Below are 16,945 nucleotides of genomic sequence, written 5' to 3' on the forward strand. Positions count from 1 at the left end.
GAGCTCATCTTCCCAAAGATCATAATACCCTGCTGATTCCAGAGACAGCTGATGATTGTTCCCAACTGAATACATCCCTTAATGTAGTCAGCATTTGAGAAAAAGAAAACATCTGTTTGGGTTTCTGAACCTTTTTGCATGCATTGCCACAGTGGAAGAATCCCCTGGGGGAGATGCAGCAACAATGACAGAAGATACTGTACCCTTAACTTCCCCCTGCACCTAAACAATTTGGTTCTCCCATACCTGAACCAGGCAATTATACAGCCCCGGAAGATGGGTCTGACCCTCATGTCAGTTGTGGTACTTCTACCATGCCAGGGGAACCTGGAGGCAAAAGAAGGTAACTAGTCCAATTGCTTGGCCAAGGCTATTGTGGAGTCACAAACCCTAGGCTGAGGCAAACATCTAATTTGACTTCAATGTTTTTACATCACAGTTGATAAACTGGGGGGAGACTGCATCTGAATCCATGAAGTCATGAAGCAAAAAACTAGCCAGAGCAATACCAAATAATGAATGCACAATCAGCCAGTAAAAAAATGAACAAATTCCACTATCCCCCCTCCAAACAGCAATCGGAAATCTGTTTCTACAGGGTGTACTTTTCTGCACACTGCACTGAATGAAATAACAGTAGTTTTAGTAACACAGTTTCAAGAACAGAATACATGCACAAACGTCCCCTGATTTTGTAAAAAAAAAGCAAAAAAACAACAACAAAAAAAAAAACTTACATTTATAATCAGAAAAAAAGCGGCACAATACACTATTTGAGCATTGACAGAAAAAGCAGAGAAAGAAAACAAAAAAACAAAAGGGTTTCTCATATGAGCTCAACAACTGAAATATCCAGAGAAAGGAGCAGTCTTCTCAGAGATCCTTCTCTTTCTGTAGCAAAGTGCCTGTCTGTAAGTCTGAAAGGCAGTTTCTTTACTCTCAAGTGACTGGATCATAACACTCACAGGCAGGCTGAGGGAGGAGTCCTGAGCTTTGAAAGACTGCCACAGAGAGGTTAGTAAAACACTACTCGTATGCCAATAAGACAGTATGTTCAGCATCTGAACGTACATACTACCTACAGTTCAAAGTATGTGTTGACCATTCTGATTGTGAAATAAAAGTTATTAAATAAATCCATTCGACTTCCAGACCCAGTATGTAATCGGCCGAGAAAACAGATGAAGCTGGAAGGGGTAGATGGTGGCATGTCTCAGAATGGTTTCAGTTTTAGCCAGTTGAGTTTTGAAAGATTAGTGGACATCCACACAAAGATAGAATCCAAGCAATGCAACAAAGCTAAACAATATGAAACACACTGGGGACAGAAGGAGATGTACTACTGAATATCATACAAGACTGATAGACATCTCTCGACTTTGACTTATTTAAGCAAGAGATTGCATATGGCAAACAATAGAGCTAAATCTGTTAGCTTCTTAAACAGTATCAAGGAAGCAAATTAATGATATGGGTCAAGAAAGATGTTTATAAAGAGTGAACAGATGTAACACATCTGATGCTGGTAGGAACTAAACTCCAGACATCTATGCTTAGTTTCAAAAAGAATCGTTTAGAGATAGACAGGCAATACGATGGCTGATAAAGGTATTGGAAACGTGAAGACTCATGTGATACAGTGTAACATAGCCTGACGCTGCAGCTGGAGAACATGAGGGGGACAAAACTCATTGTAAAGAAATGTATAAACCAACATAAAGCACACCAAGGTGGACTTTTAATAACAGTTAAATTAGGTGAGCTTAGAAGTGAGAAATGGTATGAAAGAAAATATAACAAAAGTAAAATCTGCATAACCTATGATTTTTTTTTTTTTTTTTTTATATAGTGCAAGACTGTTTGAAAATGTTTTCCTTAATGCTATTACAGGGAAAACGCAATCTAGTTCTGATTGTAGAACGTTCTTTGCAGTTGAGTAATGACAGAAATGAGAAGACTTGTGATCTTGCAGGTTTGCTTTAGCTGTGTTGAAACCTTGTTAATGGACAGTGAAATCTGTCAAACATAATTGCTGGATCAAGGCTGATTACTACATATTTGTAATTAAAACACAGAAAATGTTGTAACTTTAGTTTGTAACCCATGGGAGGCCTGCCAATAGTAGAGGATCAGAACTAGCCAACTTGAATTTAGTCTCAAAACAACAAATAATTTTTGTGACAATAACTATTGACTGAAGTGCTATGATCCAGAGAATCAGAGTTCAGTTAGCTGCTTGGGCACGTAACCACCTAGGCAGGGAAGATACGAGTGACTGGCTGTTGCCAGCTCTCCCACTGTGGGAAATGGAGGAGGTTCTGGCTCACAGCTTAGATGACACCAAGAAAAAGAAGTCAGAGACAGAGCCACAGTTGGCTCATTTTGCACCTGGTGCCACTCCCCAATCTGGAACCCCTCAACACTGGGTTAAGGAGAGAGACAAAAAAGCTACATTCATTCATCTAGTGCCGTTTTCTTCTCTCCTAAGGAGGAGCACCATGTTCCTAATGCCCTTACACTCTCTGAAAGAGCAAAACAATGTTTGTTCTTACAGCTGGCACCCCTTTCCAAATGCCATGCAGCTCTTTTCCCACCATTGTAAAAAACAGAAAAAAATATCTCTGCTTATTGTGGCCCCCCCATAAGACCATATGCTCGGGAAGACTATCCCCTCCACCTCATCCTAGTTATACTGCTGGCCAGTGGAAGTACTAGATATTAAAGCCATGGAGCATGGGTCCATTGTGCACACACTGCCCCTGTGCAAGCACATTAGCTGGGGCTGTCAGCATGCTTCCTGTAGCAAACAGCACACAGTGGAGCGCTAAAGAGCCAGTACAAAGAAGGAGATGTCCTGGGGAAGGCAGGCTGCTCCATCAGACCTGAAAGCTCACCCACTTCCCTACTACCAGACTCTCACTGTAAGGGAAATGAATGGGCTGATCAGGCACCAGACACAGGAACAAACCAATCCTTGGACACTCTCTTCTAGCTGCAGCCGCCCAGCCCTTGCCACCAATGGAATGAATGGACAACGCTAGGTAAAAGTAGTGAAGTCAGAGGACAGCCTGTGTAAAGGTAGTGAAACCAGAGAACAGGCTGCGTAAAGGGAGTGAAACCAGAGGACAGGCTGCCAGAGGAGGAAAACAAAATAATAAAAATTTGACGGAAGTGATTCATGTCTAGTGTCTGATGTGTTACCAGCATGCAGTGAATTTCATTTATCCAGCTTTTAACTTGCTTACTATCAGTGGTAACATCCACGGTGGTACAGCGGTAGCGTTGTTGCCTCATAGCAAGAGGTTCTCCAGTTCGATTCTCGGCTGGGAGTGCGGGGAGTGCCTTCTGTGTGGAGTCTGCATGTCCTCCCCGTGGTTGGGTGGGTGTTCGAAAGACATGCATAAAAGGGCGTCCCTTCGTTGAAGGTTGAACATCGAGCTGGCATCTTGGCATTCGTCAAAATCTACTGCCAATCATTAGGGGACCGGAGTTCCGCTGTGGCGACCCCTAACCAGGAAAAGCCGAAAGACAACAACAGCACTATCAGTGGTATACATTTTCATGCCTAATGGTTCCTTGACTCAATGAATGCAAACTCCTGAATAGTCAACTTATCTTCCAGGGGTTCCAATATTCTGAATATTGTCACAACCACCATAGCCCTCTTCTATAATAATGTGCTGTGGGAACTGAAGCCAAGTGCCATGTAGTAGTGGGAGTGGTTTGGGAGGTTGCAGGCAAATTTGCTAATTTTGCTGTAGGTGCCTTCTAGTTTGTGTCTGCTAGAAGAGTTGAGATTTGTGAATATTGCAAGGGCATATTGGAGGGTAGGAAGGAGAAGGTAGGTAAATGGCAGCTTTTTTTTTTTTTTTCACTTAGCAGGTGCTTTGCCCTGTAAAGACAGCCCAGACTGCAGTGGGTCTTTTTGACTGCTGTGTCAACCTGCATATCAGATTTTACCTTGTTATCATTGATGACTCCCAGTAATTTTGTGTTGGTGACATTTTCAAGTCAGTGCTGTTTTGATTTATGTTTTTGAGAAGAATTATGATTAGCTTGCTTTTGCTAGAGTTTAAGAGTAACAGATTTATTTAGCCAATTTTCTTTAAAGGTGAAAAACTTCCTGTGTGATGATTTCCAAGATGTGAAGGTTTGGAGCTAAGCAAACCAAAGTGGAGTCATCAGCATATTGTATTACGGTGAGAGGTGGAGTCATCAGCATATTGTATTACGGTGAGAGGTAGAGTCATCAGCATATTGTATTACGGTGAGAGGTGGAGTCATCAGCATATTGTATTATGGTGACAGGTTTTGATTCCTTGCGCATGTTATTAATGAAGCTACTGAAAAGTACTGGCCCAAGTATGAAGTCTTGGGGCACTCCTGTAGTGACTGGAGGGAAGGTGGAGTGGGAGTCATTCCATTTTACAGACTGGGTGTGATTGTTTAGGTAGCTGGTGAACCAGCTAGTCAAGGGAATCGTGAAGCTTATAAAAGTTAGTCTTTGAGAGTGTAGCTGATGAGACATCAAGTCAAGGCTTTTGACAAGTCCAGGAAAAGGGGGTAGACAAAATGCCAACTTTTAATTTGATTAACAGTATCTATGATATGTAGAAGGGGATTTTTGGTGCTTTGGTGGGGTCAAAAGCCACGTTGTGTAAGAGATAATAATCGGTTGTCAAGTAGAAGGGTTGGTGGTGTTTGCATTTTTATGTACTTTACAGAGGGGAGGATGAATTGCTATAGGCCAAGAGATCAACAGTTCAGTAGATGTGCCACCTTTGTGTAATGGAATTATGAAGGAAGTTTTCCATAAGGCTGCAATGTAGTTTTATTTAATGAATACGTTAATTAGGATAGATATAGTGTTTCAAATTGTGTCAGCGACTATACTGAAGTATTTGGATGGCAGCCTGTCAGATGCTAGTGTTGTGGGTTTCAAATTTTTAATGTATTTGTTGAAGATATTTGTCTGGATGGTTGTGTTGGAGTGTGGTGCTATGGCTTGGGGCGTTAGCTGAGGTGGGTATAGGATGTTATTCTTTGAATAAAAGTATAGTGCTGAATATGAAATGTTTGCTGAATTTATCTGCAATGTCCTTGCTGGTTTCATATGGGGAAGGATTTGGGGTGGGTTTTCTGCCTGGTTTTAGGAGGTTATTTAAATTTTGCTGAATTTTTTTTTTTTTGCATGTGTGATATTGTTTGTGGAGAGGTTGTTCTTTTTATCACAATTAACTTGTGCCTTTGTGTGGTTTCTGAGACACCAATATGTATCTAGGTAGGACTGGGTCCTAGCTTTGCGCCATTGTTTCTAGACATGGTCTCTGTCTCTCATGAGTTTTTTAGTTTGATGGGTTAGCCATGGTGCAGAATTTATTTCACTCTTATGTCTCACTGGGGCTTGTTGATTTAGTATGTTTAAAAATGAGTTATTGAAGTGACAGCTTCATTAACAGGCAGATATTTGAGGAGGTTCCAGGTCCCATGGTTTAAGTGCGTCATTAAATATGGATTTATCAAAACTGGTCAGTTTTGCACACAGTTAAAGTATAAGGGTTTGAGGTGCTTCTAGCATTCTATGTTGATGTAGGTGGGGTGATGATTGCTGAGAGTGTGTGGAAGGGCGTTGGGTATTTTAATTTTTTCATGGTCGGTTGAAAATATGCAACCTAGTTTGGATTTATTTGAGATGCGTTGTCAAATCGGTTGGTGGTTGGATCAGCTGAGTGAAATGATGGAGGTTACCATGAAGGGGGAGGGGGTAGAGTTAGGTTTGTTAGAGGGCCAATCAGTCTTAAGGTCACTGAGCAGGATGGTTTATTGATTGAAAGTAGATGATAAACAGCAGAACATATTTATTATAGCAGATAATTGTATAATACAAATGTCAGCTATAACAGCATAGAACGTAACTTCTGGTGTACCGTATGTCTTGTATATTTTTTGTATCATTTCTTGTACAAGTTTTTGTATAATTTCTTGTACAAGTTTTTGTATAATTTCTTGTACAAGTTTTTGTATAATTTCTTGTATAAGGTTTGTATAATTTCTTGTATAAGATTGTGTATACTCTTTTTATGTGGAGCTTTTCTCCCCGGCCCTCCGCTGAAAATGGGTCTTATCCCAGCTGGACCTTCCCACTAACCAAATGTAAAATAAAAATAATAATAAAAATAAAAATAATAATAATAATAATAATAATAAAAATAATAATAATAATAAATATATATATATATATATATATATATATATATATATATATATATATATTTTTTTTTTTTTCAGTAGTCCTGGCATTTTAGTGAGAAGGGGAATGTGGAGTGCTACAGGGATTGCTACTAGGCACCCTGTATAGATCCAAATCTTTCCTCACCCAAACATCTAGACAATCGACAGCCAGAACCCATCTATTATCCACCCTGCTATATGCTTTCCTAATCTTCACAAATCTAAGAAAATCAGAGCTTAAATTGGAGGCCTGCTACAATAAAATAGCAAAGTCTGCTTCCAACCACCCACATAGACTGCATCACTGCACAGCCCTCAAACAACTAAAATGGTTTGAATTACCAAACCTTGTTCTACAAAACCTACTCTCAGTCGCTCACTCCATCATACACCAGACCGATAAATGCCTTGCAGTACAAAATGCAGTCCTACCCTACGCTAATAGCAAATCACTGCAGTCAACCAACAAACTACGTCTTAAGGTTACAAGAATTAACAGTCCTACCCTTCGCTAATAGCAAACCACTGCAGTCAACCAACAAACTACGTCTTAAGGTTACAAGAATCAACAGTCCTACCCTACGCTAATAGCAAACCACTGCAGTCAACCAACAAACTACGTCTTAAGGTTACAAGAATCAACAGTCCTACCCTACGCTAATAGCAAACCACTGTAGTCAACCAACAAACTATGTCTTAAGGTTACAAGAATCAACAGTCCTACCCTACGCTAATAGCAAACCACTGCAGTCAACCAACAAACTACGTCTTAAGGTTACAAGAATCAACAGTCCTACCCTACGCTAATAGCAAACCACTGCAGTCAACCAACAAACTACGTCTTAAGGTTACAAGAATCAATAACAGGTTCGCCTACGCTCTCTTCTCCACACAAATCTTGCAAGCCAGGAATTCAATCCCCCAACATATACTCAACTTACCTAGCTCTCCCAAATTCAGAATGCTACTTAAGGAACACGTAACAAAGAACTGGCTATGGTCATACTCCACTCCTGGCTGATTTCTCCAAACTTTCTGCCCTCTCTCCTCCCTATTACCTCTACCTCTCAACCGCTAGTTACCCCCCACCTGCAGCATTACTGCCCACTATGACTACACCAACTACCTCCCGCTCTACTCTATTCTGAAACTAAACAATCCTTACTAAACGTTTCCGCTAATACTCGTTTCCTATTTTACTACATAGCACAAGCAAGCTTTACGGAATTCTTCGTCACTACTTACAATTCTGACACTCCCTTCAAACACCCACATGTAGCTATTCACCCATCTTTCTTTTCCAGTGTCTCTACTACCATATATTTTATATTGTGAAATATAAATATCTACTACTGACATGCCACCCAACTCAATTTTCCATGAATGCTTTTTCCTCAGTTGTCTCAACACAATGTTTAATATATTAAGAAATCTATTGTTCGAATATGTATGCCAATGTCGTTAATGCTATTCATTGTATAATGCATATTTTTGCCAAGTGTTAATGAATGTTCTTCTAATTCTTAACTGAGCGGAGATTTTCTACCCGGTCTCCACTGACTCAGCTGGACCATCTCGGTAAACAAATGTCAAATAAATAAATAAAAATAAATTATAGATTTCTGAATTCTAATTGTTTAGATGGAGTTTGGCTACTAGTATTTTTTCATTGCTGTATCGTGGAATAGTTTGAAGGCGGGTATGGATTTTTAAGGTGGCTTGAAAGGTAATGTCCACACCCCACAGCCCATTTACCTATGTGGTCTTTCCTAATGATGGTGTAACCAAGAAGAATGATTTCTTCATCTTTGATTTCAGCTCTTAATCAGGTTTCAGTGATCACTAGGCTGTGGGGGTGATGGAATTTCGTCATTGCATGAAGATCAGATATCTTATTGCAGATGTTGGGATTATATATTTGTAGGCTGGAAGAGGAAAATCTTGTTTGTTGTGTTTCAGAGGGTTGCTGAGGAGCAACGTTTTTATAAAAGGGGTTTGTGTACGTTGGGTTTGATTAAGTGCGGCTAGTTTTGGGGCAGGGTGTACATCTCCGCTCTCTATTGTTTATTGTGGTGGGTGGTAGAGATTTCAGGTTATGGAAAAGCAGTTTTGGTACTTCTTTTGCAATGGAATTGGTTGGTGTAGGTTAGTGAGGTTTTTTTTTTTTTTTATTTTATCTGTGCTGAAGAGGGCTGTATAAATTAGGGAGCTGTATTGGTGGACAGGAGGTAAGTAGGTGTTTGTCGAGGACTTGCTTTAGGTCTAGGTAGGGCGTGATTTGTATGCAGTTAATAGGCTTAGGATGGTAAAGTTCCTATTAGGGGAAGTAGGAGAGGTGTGAAATAGTTGTACAGTACAGTACAGTGAGGAAATGGGGGAAAATAACTACAAAAAATATTGGAGTGCACCTATTAAGGAGGAAGTTGATAAGGGAAGGTTGGGGAAAAAGAAAGATTTTCTGATTTGTTGGCTATACTGGCTGGTATGGGTAGTGAAAAGTCAGGTGTTACCTTTTAGCCAATGAATTCAATGATATGAACGTGGGTGGGGAGTACAGTAAAGATGCTTGTAATGTCACTAGTTCCTGCAGGAAAAAAAAGAACCAGGTCCTGAACTATGGTAATGTACAAAACACTATCTGCTCATTCAGCAGCAGTGTAATCAAAATCTAATGTTAATTATTTTTTAATCTTTGGTTTGTTTTCACCAGACTGATTACAAGGTGGATGCTTACTTTTAGGGAGTAATTGATTGAAATGCAGTGCGCGTCTCCAGGGTGATGGATGCTTCATGAAGCAGGCAGAACAGACAGTTTGTGATCATGGAGTGTAGCAGGTAACACAGTGAAGGGTTTTTACATTTAATCAGCACATAAGAATTATGCCAAATACCTGAATAAACTCCTACAGTCTGTGTCTGTACGTGGAGATCTTTGGCTAACTGCACAAGGTCACAAGAAGAGGAAATTTGATTCAGTCTAGGTTAGAAGGAATCGATCCAAACAAGGTTTATTAAGGCAGAGGTCACACAGTGCAATGAAATTATTTTGGTGAATCAAGCGGTCAGAGGTATCCAAAACTAAAATGAAAAGCTGCAATAAGGATGGGAGAAGGGTACACGCTCCTGTGACATTAAATTAGTATTTCTTCCAAAAGCACTTTAAATAGCAATCCATTTCATATTGTTGTCTAACTAGGAGTCTCTAGAGGCTAAATAAGTGATAATAAGGTTTTTTTATGAACTTTAAGAACATCCTACCCCCATGCACTTCCCCAGATAGTTGATACAGAAAGAATAACAGTGCTGAATAAGAATAAGTAAAGCCTAATCAGTAGTAAAAAAGACAGTGCATAAGGCCTTAATGGCTTGGTTAGTCAAAGCAGCAAAAGGTGGCCGGGGGGGGGGGGAGCAGGAGAGTCCTTACTGATATGAAGGACCACACTGGGGGGGGGGGTAGTTCCTGAACAGAAAGACAGAAAGCATCACACAATGGGCAGGGGTTGCAGGATGGAGTGGAATGGACACTGACAAGAAGGCTCATACACAGTGATGTACACATGACAGGAAGGATCATAATGTAGAGCCGGGGGGGGGGGGGGTCATCATTATTGTCAGTCAAATAGTCTGAGAACCATCTGTGTGAACAAGAATGCTATGGAAGAAATCCCCCTTATCCTGACGAGAACAGAGCTCAGTATTGTAATGGAAAATGAGGTAAAGCGGAAGGGGCTATGCCCCTCAAAAAGTTTCCTAATTCATGTTGCGATCTCAGTTTGAAAAAAAAAAAAATGATGAAATGGGATTCTGAAACATTCTTTGCTTAAATGATCTGTACCCTTGAAAAGAAATGGTTGAGAAGTCTGAGAAGGTGAGGGGTAGATTTTTGACAGGAAGCAGAACATGGTGGGGGTAGAGGCTCCCCAAGAAGCGTATTACAGAGGAGGTAAGTTACTGATGACAAGCATAGCACTGAGAAGGTGGGCTGATAATGGAGGTCCAGACAATGACGGGTCTATTCTGATAGACAATGCAAACTAAAGGGGATAGAAAGGTAATTGAACCTGCCACAGCACTGGGGTTATATACCAAGGCCCTTGTGGGGGTGCACTACCAATACTAATGTGATGGACACAGGTGCAGCAGAAGGCAGAGGGGAGATGCGAGGGCACAAGTCACTGGCAATGCAATACTCCATTTTAGCAGCTGCAGCTCTGCTTAAGACAGAGTGGGGGAAAAGCATAAAATATGACAACACAGATGGTATAGATTCTGCAAACACAAACTACATCCTCGACACAAAGACAAGCCACAAAAATATAACACTGATGACAGGTAATTAAAGAGAGTATAATACTGAAAAAAACTCTGCTCAGTAGTGTCGTGAGGCTTAAGGGAAAGAAAGAAACCTTCAGATATCAGTGATATGTGAAGGAAGTACTTAAAGTGGCAGATGACGGCTGATTCGTGAAGGCAATCAAAGAAAACAAATAGAAACACACAGGGCAGGCTATGGGAATACTAAACAATTTCCTCTAATGACGCACAGCCCACTTTCCTTCAATAATCATTCATTCACCATTTGTTCCCCAAGTTGCTCTACACGTGTAAACTGCTAGATTTAGACCCGAACATCATAATCATGATACCTTGCAGATTTAAAGTCGGACATCATAATCATACTTTGTAGATTTAGACTCGGACCTCATAACCATGATACTTTGCATCTCCTTTTAATTGTTTTGCATTATTTCTCTCATAAGAACTCTACAGTTATAACAAAATGTCCTGTACAGGCTTTACATTAGACTTCTCCATAAAATTCACTTCTACAAACTAAACTATATCAGCCAGCCTTATATATCATCCTTCTTTTGACTAGGTTCAGTCAATTACCCCACTTAATCCAGGATCAATGATTATACAACTTGGCTTCAGAATGAAAAAAAAAAGAATACATCAGTATTAATGCTGGAACACGATCATATAAACATGTCATTACTAACTTCACTTTTAAGTTTTCACTGCTATCAATTTCCTAGCTATCTGACTACCAGAACCAGTTATTTTGCCTACAAACTAACTGCCTACACACAGGATCCCACAGATTATGTTAGGGATACATATAGCTTAACTTAAAAAATGGCTAAAGGTTTATGTACTCCACTCAGTGAAACAGCACAGCTCCATTTAAAACCCCAGTAGTGTGTTTTGTGAAGGATTTCTCTGAACCAATACCACACTACTCAGTCTAACATGTTATAATGCAAATTTAACAAACCAGGGATGGGAAGCTTCATGCTGAAGAGGGTGATACCACCTGGGTCTAAGGTTAATACGGCATAATTCTGCCCACATACCCTGCTCATCTGGAGAGGGGGAAAAATGGAACAAAAGAAACAGAGTGAAGAGAGGAAAAAGGTGGATATCAGTAAAAGACGGGATATGGGAGAACAAAAAAAAAAAAAGGAGTGAAAACAAAAGTCCACAAAATGGTAAAATAAATTACACAGATGCACGTGCAATCATGGGGAAAAGAAACACCCTATAAGGGCTAACATACTACATCAATCTTGCAGTTTCAGTATTACAATAGAAGAAGCACCTGAGAAAATTTTATCTCAGGGAAACAGGACCATGGAAACAGCACACGAACAAATGGACACTAGCAACTCAGAGAAGTTGACAAAGGCTGCCACTGTACTACAGTGATGGAGAACAACCAGATTAGTTTGTACACAGAATTATGTCAAGCATATTGACAGGCTAAAATGAGCTTGGATATTTGCAGAGTACTTTTCCATGGAGACAATCTATTTGCAGTGCAAGCAATTAATCCAGAGACTTGTAAACATTCTTTGCTTAGGAGAATGCAAATCTGAAAGGTACAATGGCAAGCAGTTCAGTGGAAAAATACAGTTTGAAATTAGGAGAAATGAATAAAAGATAGCAGCTTCCCTAGTAGCCTTAATACTTTAACGCATTTAACAGAACAGTGTACAATTTAGTTTAATTTAAAGATGGCCAGTGCGTGTTTTCATATATTTAAATGTTAATGTTTTCCTAAAGCATACAAGTGTTTTTTCACACCTAGTATGGAGAGTAAACATAAGAAAAGAAAAGACAGCAATTACTGCAAGTGGGATCACAGGCTGTTTAGCATGGATAACCTTAATTTTAGGTTTGGTGATGCCTGTGGATGCAGCTGTCAATTTGGGGCAATTCTTCACATCTGGAGGATTAAACAAACAAAGCTGTATATACTTTTCTTCATTTATTCTAAGTTAATAAGGGATGGGGATATTTTGAAAATGTAGTTAGTTTTTTGTTTGAATGTTTTCTTTAAAACAAAAGTCTTGAAAACATGTGACTTTTTCTTCTCATCTGCATTTGAACCCATTGTATAAAAGATCAGCCTACCAAACATTAGTATGTGCATGTAACACAAAAGTTGGAAACACGTTAAAAAAAAACAAACAAAAAAAAAAAAAAAAAAAAAAAGAAACTTGTACAATAACTGGAACAACATTTTTTTATCATAATGGCTATGTGATCTAAAAGGACTTGAACAGAAAGTAGAAAGCCTAAAGAACAAAACAGCAGCACACTATGGCACAAACTGTAACTTAAAGAAAACTATGAAAATGCCAAGTCAGAATAAGAACACTGTCAACTAATGACCCATTACAATGCAATAAGCCATCATTATAAAGTGGTTATATCTATAAAAACTAAAAGAATGGCAAAAGTGATGCCAAAACTGAAAGATATGGTTCAATGTGGTTTCGTTGAGGGAAGGCAAACATCTGACTACATTAACAAAACACTGATGATCCAGATGGAAGCAGAACGTAATAAGATAGACTGTTGTTGATGGGTAATTATCCAAAGAATGTAAGCATCTGACAGAGTAAACTGGGACTTTATGAGCAGGGCAATGGAAGCATTTGCATTCTCTGATAAAATTATAAGGTTGATTAGTAGGATATATTAGGGATCAGAGGCAAACATTAAAGTGGGTGGGTTCTTCACTGATAATTTCTGCTTGAGCAGAGGAAGCAGGCAGGGATGTCCTATTTCCCCTTTGTTATTTTCAATACATTTAGAAACACTACCAAAGAAAATAACAGACTCAGAAATTCAAGGTTACAACTGGCATGATAGTCTAGAAAAACTGTCTCTGTTTGCAGATCATATTTTATACCTGTAAAACCAGAAAATGACATTTCAGTGTTGCTGAACATTTTTGGACAATTTCAAATCTTTTTGGGATACAATATTAATGAAGCTAAAACAAAGACAATAGCTGTAAATTATCTACCCACACATGAATTTCTTCAGCAATATCCATATTTATGGGGACATGATGATACAATGAAGTACTCAGGAGCACGGATTAAAATGATTCCAGTGTGGCAACTAAGGATATGTGGGAAGAGACTAAAAAGACAATGCAAAAACTGAGAAATTGGAAGTTCTATTATATGGACAGTAAGATACAACCAGTTAAATGTTTTTTGTCCCTTTAATGTTATACACAGGTCAGACATATTTTTAAATCATCAGAGGAGAAGAAGTTGTGGATAGCAATTAATAAACAGCTGAAGAATTTTATCTGGGAGGAGGAGGTGTCAAGTGGGATACTCTTATTCTTCCAACAGAACAAGGCGGATTGAGATTACCTGATTTGAAGGGGTATTTCAGAGCTACACAGCTAAAGCTCCTGTACATAGCACAAGCAGAAACCTATAATTCAAAGTGGAGAGAGATGATGATGAAACTGGGAGGAAGCTCAAGAAACAAGGAGAGACTGAGATTTTGGTTGCAGATCTTTAAGGAGAATAACAACCATGCATCTTTAAGAACATCAACAACCATACATATTATATTCATAAAATAGCAGAAAATATTCTAAGAAGTAAGCCAAAATGGGAATGGAGAAAGGAGATTCTCCAACAGGGATGACTGCAATTAGGGATACAGACAATAGGAGCCTGGAATTTATTGCTGGAATCTGGTAAAAAAACCAAGGTACTGGGAGCAAATAACTAGTGATGGAAAAGTAATAGAATGGGAAGATGCCAATAATTTATTTTGATTGTAGGTGAGAGATTGCCTCCACTTTCCCTATCAAAGACAGTTATCAGATTATAGGTAAAAAGAAAGAAAGGGTGTCCTAAATGAAAGCCCAGCACTGGTAGAGTTTGTATTGGAATCTAGAACATAAGCTGCCATTAAAAAAGGAATAATTAGCAGAGCATTTAGATACTGCATGATAAGTATACAAATCAGAGGAAGTTAGAAAGGATTTGGAAGAGAGCTTAGAAACGCAATTCAGAAAAAACAATAGGGGGGATATACGCATGTCTCCCTAATATGCAACAAAATCTAGAAATGTAGGATTTTTACTTGGAAATGTTTACATGGGTATTTTTTATACCCAAAGTAGACTCCAGATAATTTTTCCTCAGGTAGACAGCAAAATGTTGGAGGTGTGAGAGAGAAAAAAAGAGGCAATTGGAAACATATTTTCTGGGAGTATAATGAATTGGTAGACTTTAAAGATTTCCTGTAGACTACTCCATAACAGATATTGGGTGAGCAAATTGGTGTAACTAGGGAAATGATTTTTCTGAGCTATGACACAGAATCTGAATTGCCTAGACATAGTAAAGCCTTGCTGAGTCTAATTAGGGTGGCTGCCAAAAAAAGCAATTACTAGAAAATGGAAATTGAAATCTAAACCAAATATACTAAAAGTAGTGACTACAATAACAGAGATAAAACAATTGGAACTGGGATCTTTAGAAAAGGGTAGGAGCAAATTACATACAAAAAGTGGGAACTGTGGGAACAATACATACGGGGAGGAATAAGGCTTAAAATAAAGCAGAATTTAAATGAGCTACGTAATGTTTGACTGATAATGAATGGGTAGATTAAAAGTTATGTATAATATTTGCAACTAAAATTATGTCAATATGCTTTGTTTTAATTTATATAAATGTATGATCGCCTATGTTACAGGTGATAATTTAATACAGATGTTTCTTCTTTAAAAAAAAAAAAAAAAAAAAAAAAAACACCAGAGACAGAACTCAAGAAGAAAATAAGGAGGTAGGAGAGACTGGCGGCTTTGGATACTAAAAAGAGGCCCCTGGAAAAAGAAATATTATGGTCAGAGTTATTTCAAAAAAAACTCCACACTGTATCTAGAGAAGATGACAGTGGGATCAGAAGAACCAGCACTACATGCTTTATAAGAAAGCTCTCAATGGGCTGTACATAACAGTTAATAGCAGTGTGAACAAAACTGACAGGACTATCATTGGGTGGACTGATGCTTGTATGACTGCTGTCACAGGGGCCAATGTTGGTGAAAATATCTGCATTAAGGTTTAAAATCAACATCTGTAGAACTATCTGTATAACAGAACACCTGTACGATTAAGTTTATGTTGAAACCTGGGATCACAAATCTAGGTGAGCAGGTATCTGGCTTCTACAAGACTGACTGCAGTCTTCATACGGACACTGCAAGGAGGTTACAGCTGATGACTATCCTAATAAAAAAAGGGCACACACAAAAGGCAGTGAAATGACCATTCCGACATTAAGGGGTGAAGGTTACCAATACCAGCAGTAGGATCCATTATTGTTGCTATTATTATTTATTATTATTATTATTATTATTATTATTATTACTACTACTGCAGCAGACAATTTAACATCACATCTGAAGGTTCATACTTTCTTTAAATGCAATCCGACATGGCAGAGGGCTTAACTGCTTTATGGCTTACATGAGCTTGATCAGAATCGGATCCACATGTTCTGCATTCATTCTTATACCTTGTAACTTTAACAGAGGAAGTGAAGGACAAGGAAGGTGAAAACGTGGAAGACACAAGGATGTAGAGCTAAATGTTGACAAGTGCTTGTTTCAGGAGAGGTTACAAAATTATCTAGTATTTGTATCATTAAACTCGGAACATAACGAGTACAACTTGCCAGGTGAGCAAACTGATTAAAATGCCTCTCAAAGAAGAATTTGTCATTGGCAAATTAAGTGGTACAAGTAACATTAACTGAAGAGCAGGGAAGGATCTAGGCTCAAAAGCTAGAGAGAAAGACAAAAAAAAATCTGAAAACCAGAAAACTTGAGGCATACTTGTTAACTTGAATCTCACTAATAAAAGAACTGTCCAAAACCATCCACTACAACACAGGGCAGTGTGGGGCCTTTTCTTCAAACATCATAAAGTTTTTGCTGCTGGGGAAAAAGTGAAGTGAGGTGGCAAGGTATGATGACTTATGAAAAAGAACGTGAAGCTGGCAGCCTGAGAAAATTTAAAATACCAAGCCGTTGTAATGCCAGGTACATCTGTTGTAGTAATATCCCACAAGTGGACCTCTTCAATATCAGATACCTTGTTAACAGTTCATTTTTATTCCAAACATTTATTTTCAAAGTATGCAATATGTTTTGAAACCCTTACGAACATGATGACAAGAAGAATTAAAGGCATACATGGCAAAGTCTAGTCAACTACAGTCATATGACAGATGCCATGTATGTCTGTAGACAGTAAAATCTGGAGTTAGTATGAAGTAAACTATGAATTTATAAAAACAGCCCTTCCCATAAAACAATTCACATTATATATTCTCTCTTAAATCAGACAAGGACAGCAGACAGTGCTTGCTTAGACACAGT

The 16,945-nt window shown here is 38.7% G+C and overlaps 1 protein-coding gene across 1 annotated transcript in view; it reads right to left on the reverse strand.

Annotated features, from left to right (window-relative positions):
* DEPDC5 (DEP domain containing 5, GATOR1 subcomplex subunit) overlaps window positions 1-16,945 on the reverse strand; it is a 2,513,958-nt gene that overhangs the window by 2,459,214 nt on the left and 37,799 nt on the right. The window lies entirely within an intron of this gene.

The sequence above is a fragment of the Protopterus annectens genome, chromosome 4.part0, assembly GCF_019279795.1.
Source record: "Protopterus annectens isolate FY-2018-M chromosome 4.part0, PAN1.0, whole genome shotgun sequence".
Lineage (NCBI taxonomy): Eukaryota > Metazoa > Chordata > Ceratodontiformes > Protopteridae > Protopterus > Protopterus annectens.